General features: G+C 39.5%; 1 protein-coding gene across 3 annotated transcripts in view; it reads left to right on the top strand.

Moving 5' to 3' along the window:
- DAB1 (DAB adaptor protein 1) overlaps positions 1-20,130 on the top strand; it is a 1,258,287-nt gene that overhangs the window by 588,681 nt on the left and 649,476 nt on the right. For all 3 annotated transcript variants that reach the window (XM_012442604.2, XM_064372403.1, XM_064372402.1), the window contains exon 3: positions 12,771-12,844. The gene's annotated coding sequence lies outside the window, so the exon portion shown is untranslated. The remainder of the gene's footprint in view (positions 1-12,770; positions 12,845-20,130) is intronic.

Here is a 20,130-nt window from a genome sequence, read left to right as displayed (position 1 = left end):
AGTGAGTGAGTTCTTATGAGATCTGGTTGTTTGAAAGTGTGTAGCACCTCCCCTTCTCTCTCTCTCTTTCTTCTTCTCTGGCCATGTAAGAATGCCTGCTTCTCCTTCGCGTTCAGTCAGGATTGTAAGTTTTCTGAAGCCTCCCTAGCCATGATTCCCATATAGCCTATGGAACTGTGAGTCAATTAAATATCTTTTTTTTTATAAATTACCCAGTCTCAGGTAGTTCTTTATGGCAATGTGAGAATGCACTAATATACCACCTTTAAAAGGAAGTGAAAATTTCTTCAAATGCCTAGGTGGATTGAATTCAGTATCAAACATGGCAGTCCAAATTACAGAATGATGCTCAAATATTGGTAGAGGAGAAACAGAAAGAATTTGGAAAGTCAGTGTTGAGAATGAATGTCAGATGATTTTTCCCCCAGCTATTATTGCATTTCCCATAGGTGATCTGTCCATGTACCATGTCCTTTGACACCTAGAGGCAAGCACTTGAGCTAGTCTCTCCATCTGGCTCACACCATTCCCTTGCCCATCTGGACTATACTAGTCTCTTTCTCATCTAAGAACCTAGACGAGATTCAGCTCAAGCATCACCTCTTTAAGAAGCTAACTCATTTTTGCCCAGGTCTGCCTTCATGCTAAGTGTTCTTTTCACTGTGCTTCCGTAATGTTTTGCACATGATTATAAAAAGTGGTTGTCTCATTGACCGGCCTATGTGGGTACCAAATGAATGAGTGATATAACAATCTCTAGACGGTGCTTTTGTAGATAATAGAGCTATCTTTCCTTTACCCAAAAATAAAGTGGAGGAAAGGGAGATAATTTAATAGCAAACCCTGAGCAACAAGGAATCTCTCACTGTCTTCTTGGCATTTAGCTCCTGGGCTTTCGCAATTGAGAGGCTAGGTATTCTCCAAATCTGAGGATATTTTATCTTTACAGTCACCCTCAAGTCCCAAAATTCCTTTTATTCATGAGGCCAAAAATCACCAGGGCCATTCCTTCCATTATTATGCTCTACCAGAAGCCCACGGCATCAGCCCTCCGCATCCACTGATTCCACCAACCACAGGTATCCACCAACCACGAATCAAAAATATGCTTTTAAAACAATAAAAGTAACAATACAACAATAAAAATATGAATTTTAAGCAAAAAAACCTGAATTTTAAAATACAACATAACTATTTACGTAGCATTTACATTGTATTAGGTATTAATATTATAAGTAATCCAGAGATTATTTAAAGTATATGGGAGGATATATGTAGGTTATATGCAAGCACTTCTCCATTTTATGTAAGGTACTTCAGCATCCATGGATTTTGGTATGCGGGTTCCTGGAACCAGTGCCCTGCAGATACCAAGGGACAACTGTACACTATCTTCTAGTGAGTTCCAAGACAAGCTAAGGGCTGCAGAAGAGAGATTCCAAGACCCCTTGGGTGAAATAATTATCCTGTAAAGTTGCAGCATTTATCTCTGGGAATAATTCTAGAGAAAGGGTCTGGTGTCAAGGAGGTAGCAGAGTGTCACAATAGTCATGCAAGATAGTAATCATCCCGATTTTAAAGTTAAGGACACCAAGGCTAGTGAGGTTCAGTATAATAGTCAAGGTTGCACAGACAGAGTCATCCTATGACCGCAGCTCCATCCGGAGCCACAGATCCCATCCTTTTCAAGACAATGCAGTGCCTGCATTGTAGCAATCTGCCTCCCTGCCTTAACTGATCCTTTAGAGCTCAATCTCCTCTAGCAGGGAGCACTTTTAGACAGAGTGAGACAATTTCTTTACTAGTACCTATTTTTTTTTCCTTTTGTCCAGACTATCCAAGGCCGGAAGTCTCATCTTGAGGAATGATTTTTTTGCAAGTTACTTATTCTCTACAAATGCACCATTGTTTTCTATTTGTTTACCTGAGTTGAATTATTTGTTTGTATTTTACTTTTTCAAGGTCTCACAGCATTGCAAGTTCACTTTCCCGGGAAGCTGGCTTTGAGACACATTTGCATATAGAAAGTTTACTAGGGAGTGAAGGTATCAGGGCTGGTCAGAGTGGGAAGCTAAACAGTGATGCAGTCACAGTAAAGGTCTCAGTCAATTATTCCGTGGGAAGCTCTGAAGCTGAGATGACCTGCAGAGTTGTGCCAAATTGAAGCTAGGAGGCCACAGTTTTATATCCTCCCCTTTTACTGTCAGTCATGGAATGCTGGTGGCCCCAGAAAAGTGACTGTTCTCCTGGGAATGGAGGTGTTCTTTGGCCAAGGACATTAGGGGAGCAAGTTCTCAGCCGTGAGCTTTCAGAGGGCAGCCCTCCCAGCCTCAGCAGAATGAGTACTTCAGTGTAAAGGGAGAATCTGTTACACAGCATGTCTTTAGGTGCCTGGGAGCAATCACTTAAGCTGATCTCTCCATCTTGCCTGCACTACTCCTTTTGCCATCTGTACTTGTGTGAATGGTATACAAAAAGGTTATAACACGTGGCCCACTACCCTTGGTATCTCCCTAGAGTCCCGTAAGTGCTGGTGATGGTGTGAGCAACCTGTGCCTGGAGCCCCAAGAAGAGGCTGAATGATCAGACACAGCTTGGTGAAAAAGCCTTTGATTAAGAGTAGAAAGCCTAGTTTTGCTGTTCTCTGTGTGGATTTGGTCATGATTTATTTGTTCTCTGAGCTTATTTATTGGGATTGATATGAGAAGCTCTTAGTATATAGTAGGCTCTCCATGAATGCAAACTCAGTCCCCCTTTCCCTTCATTTTATAAAGTATTGGGTTAGATATTATCTAATATCTGTCCAAGTTCTTAAATCCATACTGGCATATTATAATGGATTCTCAGATTTTATTTTATTTTTATTATGTGTTCTTTATTGACTAAGTTCATAATTATACATATATATATATATATATATTTTTTTTTTTTTTTTTTTTTTGAGACAGAGCCTTGCTCTGTTGCCCAGGCTGAACCCAGGCTGAAATGCAATAGTGCGATCTCTGCTGACCGCAACCTCTGCTTCCCAGATTCAAGTGATTCTTGTGCCTCAGCCTCCTGAGTAGCTGGGATTGCAGGCATGTGCCACCATGCCTGGCTAATTTTTGTATTTTTAGTAGAGACGGGTTTCACCATGTTGGTCAGGCTGGTCTTGAACTCCTGACCTCCATCCACCCACCTCAGCCTCCCAAAGTGCTGGGATTATAGATGTGAGCTACTGTGCCCAGCCCACATCTTTTTTTTCATTTGGTTTTTATAACCATGAAATTCCTAGCTGGAGCAAACCTCAGAAATAGTCTAAACTCTTTATTTTACTTATGAGTAAATGAGCACACTGGTGGGGGAAGAGGAGGAAATTGACTTGTTCAAGGTCACATAGCAAGTAATGACAGAGTAGAGAACACCATCCATGTTTCCTGACCTATCCCAAAGCTTGCCAACCACCCCTCAAACCCCAGCTGCTGCTGGTACATTCCAGCCTATAAGGCAGCATGATTTGCTTTTCTTGTGTTAACATTATTCTAGCATGTAATATCTGTGTTTAAGGCAATGACCTGAGAAATACTTTTTATTTCCAGTGCTGCACTTATTTTGCAGGGTTTATTAATTTTATTTATGTATTTGATCTCTCAAATGAAATAATAAACTAATTAGTAGGACAATTTACTGGTGTGCTCTCCCAGGGGTGTTTTACAACGTTGGTTCAAGCTTGTCTAACTGTGGTGTCAGCAGATCGCTTTCTGCCCTGCTGCCCTTAATTTCAGCCATCAGATACATGTGGCAGGCGGCCCTGTGCTGGGGACTTGTGCCTCCAGGAGGCATGACCAAAGATGTCAGGTCATGGGGCAAAAGAATTTTCGCCTAGGAGTCTCTCTGGAATTTGATCCACAGACAGGCTGTTTCATATGGCTTAAAGGGGTAGGACTGGGGTTCCCAGGGAACAGAAATAAGGTGCCTAAAATGAGAATTTCCAGAGAATGGGGGAAACTATGTACATAGAAGCATTGGAAGTCATAGCTGAGATGTCCATAATCCATCAAGATTAAGGGCTAAGCAAAGAGGCTGGGTGCAGTGGCACACACCTGTAATCCCAGCACTTTGGAAGGCAGAGGTTATCTGCTTGGGGACAGGAGTTTGAGACCAGCCTGGCCAACATTGCAAAACCTCATCTCTACTAAAAAATAAAATAAAATAATAGCTGGGCGTGGTGACACATGCCTGTAATCCCTGCTACTCAGAGGCTGAGGCATGAGAATTGTTTGAACCTAAGAGGAGGTAGTTGCAGTGAGCCGAGATCATGCCATTGTACTCCAGCCTTGATGACAGCAAAATTCTGTCTCAAAAAAGAAAGAAAGAAAGAAAAAAGATTGCAATGCGAAGAGTAATACAGGGAAATCAATACAAAAGCAATCGACACTGGAACACTGCAGGGCACAGGAGCGGTGGTAGAAGAGGTGCTGGAAAACACAGAATCACTGAAACAAATAGGGCAATCATACCAAAGTTGTGTTTGGTGTACGTGGACTTTCCTCCAATGTGGTCCCATGTGTGTTCTCATAACTGCCAGTACTTATCTCTATCCTTGTCATTGTTTACTTGTCTGTACTCATTTGACCGTGAGCACCAGTACATCACCAGGGTCTAGAACTGTATCTGGAATATAAGAGGGGCTCAATAAACATCTGTTGAAGAAAAGGATCGATAGATGACTCGGTAAATGAATAGGCGAATCAATTTGTCATAGCTACTAGGGGTCCAAGATTTATGAACTATATTACATCCATCTGCTGTCTTTTATGTAATCAGCAGAACCCAACCAGAGACAACTTTTTTTCAATTATTCATATTTATTCTAGAGTGATTCAACATAGCAAGAAGGATCTAACATTAAAGTTTTGAGCTTCTCTTGATTAAATTTTCTTTCTTATTAATGTGCACTATACACATGAATGTATTCATTTGGAGTGGAGGTAAAGGGTCTCCATATTCTAAAGTTCTGAAGTTACAATAACTTTATCTAGATGCCAAACTAACTTCTAGATGCCTCTGCTTGTCTACTCGTTGCCTTGCAGATATGAATGCTGTCAATGACCTGTCTGCTGCTAAACTGTCACTGCAGATTACATACAACATGAGGGTTCTTGTCAAATCAAGTTCTATATATCTGGCTGGCCACTGGCTGGAACATTAGAAAGGAGGAAGGTCAGTGGGCCCCTGCAGTGGGAGCTAAGAAAGCTCAGGATTCTCACACTCTGCAGTGGGGAACTCCCATACTGTGATTGGTTCCCCTAGGGGTTTTACTGCTCACACCTTTGCTGTGATTGGATATATGCAAATTGGAATACTAGATATAATTTGTGTACATGCTGCCTCTGCTACCCTCATCCAACAGTGTAGAGTTTTTGGGGATGTGCAGATGAGGTAACCCTAACATGATGTTGCTTACATATGGTGGCTTTCACTGGGACACAGGCAGTCCTCATGTGTTGATGATCATTAAGTGGTAGGGCCAGAATTGAGATTTGTGGTCTTGATTCATACACTCACCCTCTATATGGCTCAGACAGGACCAGGCCTCAGAGGTGCTGGGGTTGTAAACCCAGGCAGGTGCCAGAGCATGGAGATGTCTTGGAGATCTTTTGCAAATACATATAATTGTTTGTATAATAAGCCCAATTACAAGGCCTGCCATTTATTCCATGCCTATCACACACTAGTCACTATACTAAGGTCTCTCAAAATAGTGCTTAATGTTATAACAAGCCTGTAATTATATATTCTCCCATTTTAAAGGAGGAAACTAAACTTTAGAAAGGAGAAATAACTTGTCCAGAATCACACAGAGCTTACATGTTATTAAGAAAATATATTAAGAAAATATACTAAATTTTCATATAAGGTAGTAATCATAATCAATGAAGATGTAAAAACTGGGGTAAAACAAACAAATGAAAAGCAGCTATCTATTGTCTTTTTACCCTGTGATTGGAAGGCAAACATATTACTCTGTAGTATCTATGAACAGCTTATTTCTGTGGCTTTTCTGGGAGCTGTGTTTGAGAACTTTGGGCTTATCCCAAGATCTAAAGGCAGAAACTTTTCTAGGCTTCCAGACCCTCTCAGCTAACAAACTGCAGTCACATTCTGGTCCAAGACCTATGTCATGTGTAAGACCACAATAAAAGACCAAATATTACATTAGTACAAAAGTAATTGTGGTTTTTGCCATTAATGCGGTTTTTGCCATTAAACATAATGGCAAAAAACGTAATTACTGTTTTAGTATATGTGCTCCTGAAGTGAGCACAAAAAAAAAGCACAATTACTTTTGCACCAACCTAATAGAATGTGTGTGTACTCAGGCCTCTCATTTGAGGTGATTAAAATAGTGTCTTGGGTAACAGAGCATTACGGCTTAAAAAACAATACTTATCTCTCACATTTCTGGAGGCTGGAAGTCTGAGATCAGGGTGGCACTATGGTGAGGTTCTGGTGAGGGCCCTCTTCTGGGCTGCCAACAGCCAACTTCTTATATCCTCACACAGCAGAAAAAGAGTGAGAGAACTCTCTGGGGTACCTTGTATAAGGGCACTAATTCCATTCATGATGGCTCCACCCTCATGACCTAATCGCCTCCTAAAGGCCCCACCTCCTAAGACAATCATATTGGGGGTTACAATTTCAGTATATGAAGTTAGCAGGGGTGGAGAGTCACAAACATTCAGACCATTGAAAACAGACTTTCTTATGTAGTCACAGCCCGGAAAGAACTGGTTAAATTTTTTACCTCATTAGAGGTAGAGGTTCTTCACCAAAAGTTGTTAAGCAATGCTAGATCCCAAACATGAGCATTTTAGATTTTTCTCTAAACTCTAAATTTCTAGTATGTATTTAAAAGAAATTACTTTTTGTCCCACTGGATTTGTAGTTTGTGTATTATTTCTGCCACTAACATGTACCAGATCCCCTTTCCCTGTTTCATGTTTCTCCATGGCACTTATTGACATCTGACATACCCTATATTCTATTATTTATTTGTTTACTGTCTTTCTCTGTCCCCTGGAATGCAAGGTCCTTAAGGGTAGAAATATAAGTCTAGTTGTTACTAAATCCCCAGTGTTCAAACCAGTGTTTGGTACAATTAGATGCTCAAAAAATATTTATGAATGAATAATGATGTATGGGTGGATGGATGAATGAATGATGAAGAATGTATGGTTGGATGATTGATGATGAAGTATATAGGCTGGAGAATGAATAGATGGATGGGTTGTATGTATGATGACTGGTTGGATAGATGGATGGATGGACAGTTTGGATGGATGGATGGATGGACAGTTTGGATGGATGAATGGATGGATGGATGGATGGATGGATATGTGGATAGTTGGTTGATGAATGGTTGGTTGATGAATGGATAGATATGCCTCATTGGCTATGAAAATTTGGGATAAAATTATAGTAATTAAGATAGTATGAATATTTGTACAGAAATAGAAAACTAGTCTAGTGGAACAAAATGTAGAGCCCCAAAACAGACTGTGCATATTAGAAACTTTGTTATGACAGATACATTATTTCAATATAGAAATGATGGAATGAGAAATAAATGGTACCAGGACAAAGCATAGCTATACAGAAAAATTATTTAGTCCTGATCTTATATAAATAATATCAAAATCATAACTTAAGAAATATTAGAAGTAACTGTAGGTCTATATATATATGTTTTTATGACCCAGATGTAGGAAAGAATTTATTAAGTAAAACCAAAAAGAAGTATCTACCTTAAAGGGAAATACTAATATATTCATTACATTAAAATTTTAAAAGTTTAATATATCATTTTAAACAAAAGCTTCACACTAGGAAAAATATTTTCAACATATATACCCACACAAAAGTTAATATTGAAAGCAAACAAATTTAGTACAGAGCATAATTACAAAGAGCCCCTATGTACCACCACATATCTTTGTCAAATATTATCATTTTACCATTTTGCTCTTTCCTCTACTTAGGGTCCCTCTTTCTATGACTTGTTCCTACACCTATTTTAGGACTTTGCTAAATGTCAACTTCTGGTGATGTCTTCCCCTAACTCCCCCATTTAAAATTGAACTCTTCTCCTGAGCATTCTTTATTTCCCTTCTCTGCTTCCAGTCTTACCATGGCATATATGACCATCTGATATACTAGGTGTTGTACTCTTTCTCTCTTTATTATTTATTTACTATTTTTTGGTGTGTGTCATCTCCCTTCTATAACAGCCTATTAGAAAAATGAACATCTGAAAATATATGAAAAAGCAAATCACTGAAGGGAAAACCTAAATGGCCAATTAAATAAACTACAAAAGAATGTTCTATTTCACTATTGTATTTTAGCATGTAGAGAAATACATGCTAAAGCACAATAAGATATATCTATCAAATTGGAAAAATGTTTAAATCTGATCTGACAATACCAAATGCTGGTATTGATGTGAACTAATGCTGGAGTGGTATAAATGCTGCTGTCACGTTATAGGGCAATGTCTCATAGGCCAGGAGTGGTGGTTCATGCCTGTAATCCCAGCACATTGGGAGGCCAAGGAAGGTAGATCATTTGAAGTCGGGAGTTTGAGACCAGCCTGGCCAACATGGAAAAACCCTGTCTCTACTAAAAATAGAAAAATTAGCTGGGTGGGATTGTGGACTCCTATAATCCCAGCTACTGGGGAGGCTGAGGCAGGAGAATTGCTTGAACCGGGGAGGCAGAGGTTGCAGTGAGCAGAGATAGTCCCACTACACGCCAGCCTGGGCTGCAGAGTGAGACTCCATCTCAAACAAAAAATCTAATAATGCAGCATCTAATAATTTTGAAGATGCATGTACTCTATGGCACAGCAAGTCCACAGATAAATCTCACACATAGGTACCTAAGGAGTATTCATTGTCCACTGAAGCATTATTTGTGTTAGCGAACTGGCCAAATATCCATCGAATATGGATCATTAGGCCAAAATATAAACACATGACTACATGTTAAAAAAATTTTATGTAATGGACAAAATCTTGAAAATATAATATTGGGAAAAATAGGCTTTAAATGGATGCCTACAGTTAGGATACCAACTAAACAAAGTTTTAAGACATGCAAACCAGTAGTATATATTGTTTATGAATACAAATATGTATTAGAAACAGATAAAATGCATGAAAATTTAGGAGAGTTGTTATCTTTGCAGAATTGGGAAGGAATTCATGGAAGTCTTTGTTTATATCTACAATATTTTATTATAAAAAAAGAAAAGATCTGGAGCAAATAGAACAATAATATCTGACCAAGTTGGTATCAGTACATAGGTGTTTGTTATAATTTTGTCTATATTCAGGTTCATGCTTGAAATATTTAATAAGAAGATAAGTAGGCGGCACTTAAGTGTGACTTAAGAAGGAATAAAATTCAAGCTGTTGAATTCCAAATAATATAACGCAACAAGGTAAAATTGTGAACTGAACTTTGCGTGAGTCAAAGCCTGTGTCCAAATCCAGATTCAGTGCCTTCTTTTCATAACAGTTAATGAGATTAGGCTTTGGAACCAGCCATTCTGAGTTTGAATCTTGACTCAGATATTGAGCATCAATTTTCTCTTATTTAAAGTGTAAACATAAGATAAACAAAATAGAGAATGGAAAAGCAACAAAGAAAATAAATGAAACCAAGTTGGTTCTTTAAAAAGATCAACAAAATTTACAAATCTTTAGCTAGATGAAGAAAAAATGAGAGAATTAAATAACTAAAGTAAGAAATGAGAGGGGACATTTCTACCAATTTTACAGAAGTCAGAAGGATTATACAGTAGCAAGCAGGACCTCCTAATGAAACTACCCAGTGGTTACATTTTTGCTTACTGCCTAGATGGAGACAATTTATCAAGGCAGGGAAGTGCAATAGAGAGTGTTTTACACATAGAGCCAGCTAACGCAAGACTGAGATTTTATTATTACGCAAATCAGCCTCCTAGAGCATTTTGGAGCAGGATTTTTCAAAGGTAGTTTGGGGGAAGGAGTGGGAGTGGCTAGAGCAATGGGTGCTTGCTGCTGATGGATTGGGGGTACAATCATATGGGTGTGAGAAATAGTCCTTCTGCAGTGCTGGTCACAGGTGAGGTCACAGGCATGGTTGCTGGTTCCAAGTGGAGCCATCAGTCATCAGACATGCCAAAAATCTGAAAAGATATTTCGAAAGGCCAATCTTAGATTCTGCAATAGTGATGTTATCTGCAGAAGTAATTAGGGAAGTTGCATATCCTGTGAACTTTGAAATAATGGCTGACAAGCATTTGTCTACACCTTAGCAAATTTCAGGTTCCTCTATCCTCCTAGCTTTCTGGTCTCTCATTAGCTTTACAAGGGCGGTTAGGTTTTGGGAAGGCTATTATCATTTAAACTATAAATTAAATTTCTCCCAGAGTTACCTTGGTTTAAATCCAGGAATAATTAAGGGCAGCTTGAAGACTAAAGGAAAGAAGGGAGTTGGCCAGTCAGATCAACTCCACTACCATAACTTTTCCACTGATAGGATTTTTGCAAAGGAAGTTTCACTAATAACAAATATAATGAGGATTAAATGAGAAAGTATGTATATAGTGCTTAGCATACTTTATAGCATATAATATAAAGGAAGATGGGTGTGTGTTTGAGAGCTCCGGGTCTTTACATAAAAAGACACGAACTTGAAGCCTGTTTTGAATTCCGTGCTTTCTGTCATTTGTTTGTTTGTTTTCTACAATAACCCTATCAGGTTGGACTTATTATCCCACTTTACATATAAGAAAACTGAGGCTTAGAGAGGTTAAATAACTTGCTTAAGATTACCTAACCCTTAAATGACAAAAATGGGATGCAAACCAGGTCTATCTCCAGAAAAATGTTACTGTATATTAATATCCTGGCCATATATCATTAGTTTTATGAGTAGACTAGGTTGAATTTCTAAAAAACACTCTAATAATCTATCTTGTAACTTTTATTCCCTTGAACAGGGAGTCAACCAGCCATTTCTGATTAAAACTGATAACAAGCCTCTACTCGGTTTATGTGTATGTAACTCCAAATCTGTAAAATAACTGCGTTGTTATAATGGAATATTTTTACTAGATAAATATTTCTGCCTTAAACAGATTCTTGGTCTTGGAGTACACTGGAAAATCACTAGGCTATTTTATTATACTGAGTTTGTGTGTGTGTATATTTTAACGATAAGCTCTTTTTTTTTTCAGTTTTACTGACTTCTCTGAAAAATTGCTACCTCTCTGCTTTCCATCTTCTTGTGTCTTTTATGAATTCAAATGGAACATCACTTTTTATTGTCACTGATTATTTTGAATGAACAATTTTCTTAATATAATTTTAGTCAGGTCAATTTCATTAATTAATTCTTTTGTTCATTCATTCATACACTCATTCCTCCCTTAGGCAACACACATTGATGGAATGGCAATTGTGCCAGTCTCTGAATAGGTTCATGGGAAGCAAAGTTTAATAAGGCATAAAAACGTCATCAGAGGAGCTCACAACCAAGGCAGGCAGAGATGAAAATGGATGATTCCAGTGCAGTGTTACCTTCAGAATGGAGGTATTTTTGGGGATAGGGAGTCCCCAACTAATTGAGAGAAGTGGTACAGAAATTGTGATAGTGGAGCTGAAACTTCTGTTTGCTTATTTTCTGTCTGGAAAAATAATGCATGATCTCTGTAGAAAATTTAGAAAGCATAAGGAAGCAAGAGAAAATAATCTACAATCATACTACAAAGATGACCACTGTTAGTTTTAAGGACTAACCCGTAGATGAGCTTAAATTTTATCAGTAATTTTGTTGTATTATACAAAATATATTTTCTTTATCTTGAACATTTACAAAATTATTTTTATATGTACGTATTATTCTCCTATGCAGAAATACCAACATTCATTTTATTATTCCTCTATTGGGTGTTTCCTTCTTACAAATAACCCTATGATGAATATCCCTGTGCATAAATACCAGTCTGCATTCGTAATTTTTTCCTTTAGAAGGAATTCAGCCAGCCTGGGCAACATGGTGAAATCGCATCTCTACAGAAGAAAATGCAAAAATTAGCCAGGCATGGTAACACACCTGTAGTCTCAGCTACTTGAGAGGCTGAGGCAGGAGGATTGCATGAGCCCAGGAGGTTGAGGCTTCAGTGAGCCATGATTCTACCACTGCACTGCACACTTCAGCATGGGCAACAGAGTGAGACCTTGTCTATTTTAAAAAGTAGAAGAAGGAGAAGGAGAAGGAATCCAGAAACTGAATTACAGATTAAAGGGTCTGATTGCTTTTAAGACTCAGCATTTTCTCCAGTGCCTGCCTCTTTACTGATCACAGAGCAAGAGCCCAACCCCTTTAGAAAGTCAGACAAATCACAACGTGGGGAAGTTCTTTAAAAATTCTTAACATCTTTGGTGTCTGTGTAGATATGTGTATATGTGCATATGTATGTGTCTCAGATACAAACACACACAAGTATCCTGACTCTTTTCTAAGAGGCATTCTATGACTGCCTCTTGCCTAACATGCACAATGGTCTGTATTTGACTTTTTTGTCAGTCATATTTTTATTTTATCCATCTCTCTATTCCCAGTGTCTCTTGTATGGCAGGAAGTTAGTAAATGTTTCTTGACTGAGAGAGAAGAAAAACAAGACCATTCAATAATTAATGTTTACTTTTTTTTTAATATCATGTTTTGTTTGTTTTCAGCACTCAGCAAGACATGGTGGTGAGCCCTGGCTCTAAGTCTTCATGATTGAAGAACTCTTCTGCACAACACAAAGGTAAATATTTGAGTCTGGCTGGGTATTGCTGGTACAAGAAAAATCTTTCTCTTTGGAAAAATTTCCCGCAAATATCTCTGGGTTCTCTCAAAGTGATAGCTTTTGTAATTTGTGTTCCTTCTTGAAACATGTCAGAGGGTTCATGGAGCCTTTGGAATTGGTGCTTCGGGTTGCTTTTCTCTAGTCGGATTTGTGTTTGTGGTTAGAGGAAGAGAATATTGATTCTCATTTGTCTTTTCTTTAAGTACCTAGTAAATGTCATTAGGATCCTTAGGTTTTTCTGCCTCTGTTTTAGCCTCTTCTAAAGATCATCTCAGGTTGGCTTGATTTTCAACAGAACTATGTTAGCTCTCTTTCTTAAATGTGCCCCTCCACCCTGCCGCCCATTTCAATATATTTACCAACAGGAGAAACTCTTCTCAACTGTGGAAAATAAAGTCAAACAATATGTAAGATAAATGCAGAAACATGGAAAACAGACCTGGAGATTTACGAGCATAAGGGGAAAGTACTGTTATTTTGACGTCCTAAACTTTTAAGTGATGGCAACACTGAATTATGTACTTCATACAGGAGCCAGGAAGGCACAATTGAAAACGCCTATTCTTTTGACAAATTGGAAGCATTCATTCCAATATCTATTTCTTGTTTACCAGGGATAATGCTGAATGAATCACAGACTAGTGGATGGATGTCCCTTCCAACACTTTTAATTAGCAGTGCTGCCTATTAGGATGAACAGAGCGTTGCTTTTCTGCCATAGCTTACCCCTAACCCCCCTTAAATGGAATAGAAATCTTATTCTCCACAAGGTAATATTCATCTCTTCCCCAGCCAGACAAGCATAGAAAATTAAACAATGGTCCATTAAAAGCCCAGATAATGTATTTATCATTTCTAGTTTACGTGAGTTTGCAAGGCAAATACAAGTGGGAGCTGTTTGTTATGGGACCTCGGGGAACAACGGGACTGGAGAAGGAGCGGGGAGGTTGGAGGATCTGAGACTTGTAAAAATTCATTAAAAATATGAGAAGCTATTGGAGACAGAGGAAATTAATTACTCTGAGGGACTCAAATGTCACTATTCATTTAAGTGACCTGGTGAGGAGGCTGAGAAACCTTGTTTCTGAGGGTTTCTGTAGTGGAGGAGGTTGGGAGCTGGGATTCCTCAGCTGTCAATTTTTGCATTTCTTTGGTGGCTTATTGACATGTTAAGCTGATTTGCACCCCAGCCTCCTCTACTGAGTAGAGTTCAATGAGAAAGACAGTCGAGGTAGGGGGAGACTTGCCCCCGCCTCCACCACCACCATAGGCTGCCCAGGTTATTCAGATGAGCTTCACCATGTAAGTAACTGCCTGACCTAGGGGAAAGCCTGTAATTTACCACAATAGAGAGAAGAGGCTGATCATTTGATGCTGGACCGAGTTTGATCTTTTATTATTGCCTTTCCATCCACAAAACTATTCTCTGAGGTAGAGTGAATTTGGGAAGACAAATTAAGGTTTTCTACCTACGGAGGACTAGGGAGCAGTAGCTTCTGAAAACCGTCATCTTTTCTAGATTGCCTGTCTAATAAATCTCTTTAATGCATTCTGCCTATAGACAGAGGTTGAGAATATATAGATTTGTGATGACTTAAAAGTTTAAAATCAGTAAGCATTGAGAGCAATGGAGTAAAAGCTTTCTCATACCTGTGCCTTACCTAGACTCGGAAATTCAATGTTTTATTCTGCGCTCTGCCATTATGCCCCTATGAGGCCCTATCCAAGTCACCGTAGTCCTTCCAGCCTCTGTTGGACGATTTATAAAGCAGGGACAGCAATATCTATCTTCTGTGATTGTCAAGGTCAATGTGCCAAAAGAGCTTTGAAGGATGGAAATAGCATCTGGGTGTGTGGTATCCTTATCACCTATTGGTATATTCTGTTTTAAAAGTATTCATTCTTAAACATGGAGGAAACTCAGTGGTTTCTGTGTTCCTGCCTGGGTCAAGGTTAAGAGGCTGAGCAGTATCCTCCCGGCTTGTTCAATTAGGAATGGTGAATCAGCACACCAAAGAAGGAAGAGCAAATGTTGACCTGAGGACTTCTCTAGGGAGACATTATTTACATGGTTTGGGGAAAAAGAAAATAAGTAAGTGAAGCCTATCCTTGGAGAAGGTGGGACCCCTGGATGCTCACCTCCAGAGGCAGTCCAAGGAGTTACCACCTCTCCAACTGGAAAACATCCTATGCTTTTGAAATGGAAACACATCATTTATTTGAAGGTGCATCACTGACAAAATTATGCATTGCTGAAGGTAGTGGAGGCAATGTTTGAAGGTTATTCATCTATTCCTGCAAAGAGATGATGAAATAAACTAGGGCAGTGTCAGTGGAGCTAAAGAAGAAAAGAGAGCTCTGAGAGTCCTTTGCAAGGAGGACTTCCAGGCTTCAGTAGCCCAGGTGGCAAGCATGTAGAATAGGGAGCAGTACAGTGACTCCACACTTCAGAGTGTTCCCCAGGTGCGTGTACTGTCATCAATGGAAATGTCAAAAAGGGGAGGATAAAATCTCTCCCCTCAAGAAGCTCAGTAAGTTAAACAATAGTCATAGAGCAGACAGAAATGAGCCCAGAAAAGAAATGCTTGGAACTTTGCTGAGAAAGGGTGTTATTTGAGCTGGTCCTCAAATGATGAGCAGTCTGTTCTGGGCGAGAAGGGTTCAAGGCAGACATTCCACAGAAGATCACCTGCATGCAGCAGCACTAAGCCACAATTGATTAGAGAGAAACACACTTGGCCTGTTACATTTCTTCAGCAACTAGAGTATTTGGGGGTTTCTTTTCTGTTTTGCTTTGTTTTGCTTTGTTTTGTTTTGAGATGGGGTCTTGTTCTGTCACCCATGTTGGAATGCAGTGGCATGATCTTGGCTCACTGCAGCCTCAACCTCCTGGGCTCAAGCAATCCTCCTACCTCAGCCTCCCAAGTAGCTAGGACTACAGGCATGCACCACCATGCCAAGATAATTTTTTCATTTGTTTGTAGAGATAGGGTCTTGCTATGGGGCTCAGGCTGGTCTCAAACTCATGGGTTCAAGCGATTCTCCCACCTCAGCCTTCCAAAGTGTTAGAATTACAGGCATTAGCCACCATGCCCAGCAGCAGCCAGGGTTTTGTACACCTGCATGCACTCAATGATTTTCAAAGGCTTTCATGGTATTGCTGTGTCCTAGGCTTGAACACGGTAGATTACCTGCCTGTCCTCATTAGCCACCCTTGTAGTAGCCCAAGGACCTGTCCTGAGAAGGCTCAGAATGTATTCTGAATAGTTGCTAAAGCAACTATCCCCATTCCTTTGTGTTCTTTTGAGGTGTTTTTGTTTTGTTTCACCATTACCTTTTAAAATTACTTGAAAGTCTTCAGCATAATTGAGCTATTGGTTATTCCTTTACTATATTGTTTTGATTTGTCCATCTTTATGTTCACCTGCAGCCGTTAGAGGTGAGACAGTATGCCTGTCCCATTTAGGTAGTAAGATGGTAATAAGACAGGAAAATGTTTCCTTGCTATTTTTTCTTCCCCTTCTTCAGTTCTTCCCTTTAGTGCCTCCTATATGCCTCTTTGTTTTTGTTTTCTCTGATTTCCCCTACTTTCCCTCCTACTTTCCTTCTTCCTTCTCATAGAATTGTACATTTTCAACTTGAAAGAAAGTAGGAGATTCTAGACACCCAGGCCTCAACTGTAAAAACTTTGAGAGATCTCTTAACCAGGTGGTAATTTCCCCTTTCTTTTCTGTTATTTTTGGTGGCAGTGATGACGTTGCTTTTCAAAGCTGAATGTCTTAGATTCAAATCTCTGCCCCAAGACATAACAGCTGTCTGACATTGACCAGATCAATCTCTTTAAACTTCAGTTTCACGTCAGGAAAATGAAGGTAGCAATAATACTTTCCATAGATGATTGCTGTAAGACTTAAAATACTGCCTATGAAAGGGTCTGGAACATTATATGGTCTCAATTTATAATGTTAGCAGTTATTACTGGTCGTAATAATAAACACATATTATTGTAAACTCTTAAAATGCAAAGGGCAGATATGTTGATCTTTTGACAACAAGGAAGGCAGAAGCTGAGGAGCCTCTTTCCTGCTCTATAGCTGGTCTTATAAAGTGAAAATTCCTTGGGACAGAGACACTGACAGCAGCTAAATCCCTGGGTGCCCAGGGAGCCCTCCCAGGCTGGAGAATGACCTCAGTGCTAAACAGTCAGAAGGCCTGCCAGGTTTTTCAGCTTCCTCTGGGCCTCCAGAAAGCATCTCAGTCAGCCCTCTGCCAGCTACAATATTCCTTCCTGGATAGCACGGTAGCTTTGTAATACACCAATGTGACTAGATTGAATTACATTACTGAGAATCTGGTTTCTTGGCATGTTTTCAGTTAGGTAGACCACAGGGAGACTTGGGGGATACACGAGGGTAGAAGGGAGGTGGCAGCCATCCTGTAGCTCACATGCTGTTGCTCATCTGTGGATTGAGATGAACCTTGGAGGCATGAAGCAGCATATGCACCTGCAACCGCTTTCCCCCTCCCTGGATTCTCCTTCAGCTTCTCCGTGGCCATGTCCAGATGTGTGTGCTTAGCTCTTTGACAAAGGACTCTGGCTTCTACAGGTCACTCATATCATCAAGCTGGGAAGCAGTAATAACCAGGGTTCTCTTTTATTGTCACGGGATTTCAGCTCATGCTTCCAGATTCTGGGCTGCTCTCAATTTCTCCCTTCAAATCCATTTGTCCCTTCCTAATGGCCTGCCCAGCAGACTTCAAGCTCCAACATCAGATGTGAGACAACAGACTTACAGACTGCTTAACCTCCTCCCACAATTGCATAAGGCCGAATCGCTCTAGTAAATAAATAATGCATATATAGTTATAAAAAAATATATATATATATGTTACATATAATGTATTCATGTATTCATTAGTGGAGCAGAACCAACCACTAAGAGATGACATATGTGTGTATGTACATATGTATGTATGTATGTGTGTGTATATACGTGTATATATATATATGCATACACACACACATATGTCCTTGCACATATGCATCATCTACAAGAGGTTGTTTCTCCTTCTCTGGTTGAACTCTGACTGATTCAGACAGGCATGAGCTTTTTATAATAGAGAATTCCCTACTTCATAAGGCGGCCCATTTGTTTTCTAGCTCCCCTCTACAATTCCCTGTTCTGTAATACAGCAAAAGAGAAATTAACCTTGTAATCCAAAATATATCCTACTTTCTCTTTTGGACTTGTGCCCCTCTCAGCCCTGAACTTGTGCCCCAATTAGCCCTAAAGCCTCTCGCCGCCTCTCACTGCCACAGACCTCACCCATTCCAGTTCATTCTCTCCAGTTTCTCACCATTTTTGAACTTCAGAATCCGGATCGTCATAAAATTAATCCCATAAATAGTACTATGCTAGAGAGGCTCTTCTGACCATTCCATTTCCCCAGACATGTTTCCTCTTCATCCTTTCTGCGCCTTTGGAAGATAATACCTTGATTCTGAATGTTGGCAAGGCACAAGGTGATATAGAGGGAAGAGAAGGAATCACAGAATTTAGGATCAGAAGTGTAGTGTCGACTGCACTTGTTTATGTAGCTTCTAAGGGCCTCAGTTTTCTCAGTTGAGAAACGGGCACACTAATCATTGATCAGCATATTTTCAGAACTTCTCTGAGTCCACTGAAATCTGAGTAGCCCTAGATGTTTGAGGTCCTTCAAACTTGAATCCATCTACCCAACCTCAGATTAGCTCAAGCCTGGGTTAGGAAGTTCCAATTGTGACCAAGTGTGAGCTTAAGAGTTCATAATGGAGTGGCAAATCAGGACACTTATTTTTTAATAAAAATAAATATCTTGAAGTAGTAATAACCTAAATTTGTATATTATTCAGGATCTACCATAGTACATTTTTGTCTAAATTATGTCTTGAAGAAGTTGAAGAAATTGAATATAGAGTGGTTCCTTTTAAAATAAGAGTATACATCAAAAGTACTTATATATCAAAAATATCACAAAACTGACTAAAAATGGGAAAACACTGAAATATGAAAGAATAACTACACATTCTCTTGTTTAAACCAGTTAAAAACTAACATAAAAGCAAATGCAAAAATAGATATGACAGAACAATCTATTATAAATCTGAGTACAAATAAGGAAATAAAAGCTCCAGGTAAGAGCCTTTTAAAAAGGAACACAGCCAAGTGATGGAATTAAGTATATACAAATGAAATTGTTATGAATGAATCATATAACTATCCATTCAAAGACAAGAGCCCCTGACCTCTCAAGCAGAGGGTATATCCATGCAAGGTGAAGAGGTAACTCTAGGAATATCTTATTCTTAAAGTGCAGCATAGGCAACCAATTGTGAGTGCACAAACCTGGCTAGAAGATATCTCCATAATTGGCAGGTATATGCCCCCAAAGATGTGGAGGATAAAAGGTGACAGCTGAAATCTACATTGATGACCAAGCCTCACTCTGCTCCCCTGTACACATTTATACCTGAACAACCGCCAAAGTTGAAGAAATTGCTGGTTTTTCCCCCACTGTCCTCCCCAAACACACATCCTGCCCATCTTACAAGTGTCAAACAAGTGCTGTAGTCCAGCATCTAGCACATGGTAGGTGCTCAAGTAATGTTTGTGCGAGGGGCACAGGTCCTAATGAATTGCCAAGGAACTCGTGGAGAAAGTCTAGAGATATCAGCAGACATTATGACAGCATCTGGGAAAAAATGAAATGGAACAAAAAAAAATGCCCAGGAGAATTATTCTCTACTAAAGATTTAACACGCTGATGTTCATAACACCTCACCTGCCAAAGGTATCCTGTTCAAAATGAAGGAAGCAACAGAACAGGATTAAATTGGCACAGCTGGAGAAGGTCTGCCTGTGTGTGAAGAGCCGAATATTATCTCCAGGCAACGGATGGAGTTGTAACATGAGGATTTTTATTTTTAGTGTTGGGGAGAAAATGAATTTGATCCAAGAGACACCTAGGGTTGATAAGAGAGAAGATCGGGGCTTGAGGGAGGGAGGGGATATATAATAAGCTCAGATCAAGAAGGCTAAGCAAAGAGGTAGAGCAGAGGGAAGACCTGGGGAAGTGGATCTTGTTATTGCAGACTGGTGCCAGGTGTGTAATGAGGTGCTCCAGGGCATCTGGTCAACACAGGCTCCCTACTGCTTGGGACAAGCAACATCAGAATAGGCACCTAAGGGCCAGGAGTCAGCTTC

Source organism: Aotus nancymaae, unplaced genomic scaffold (assembly GCF_030222135.1).
Source record: "Aotus nancymaae isolate 86718 unplaced genomic scaffold, 86718_ANA_hifiasm-v0.15.2.pri h1tg000007l, whole genome shotgun sequence".
Classification (NCBI taxonomy): Eukaryota; Metazoa; Chordata; class Mammalia; order Primates; family Aotidae; genus Aotus; species Aotus nancymaae.
This window is presented reverse-complemented; position numbering and strand designations above follow the sequence as displayed.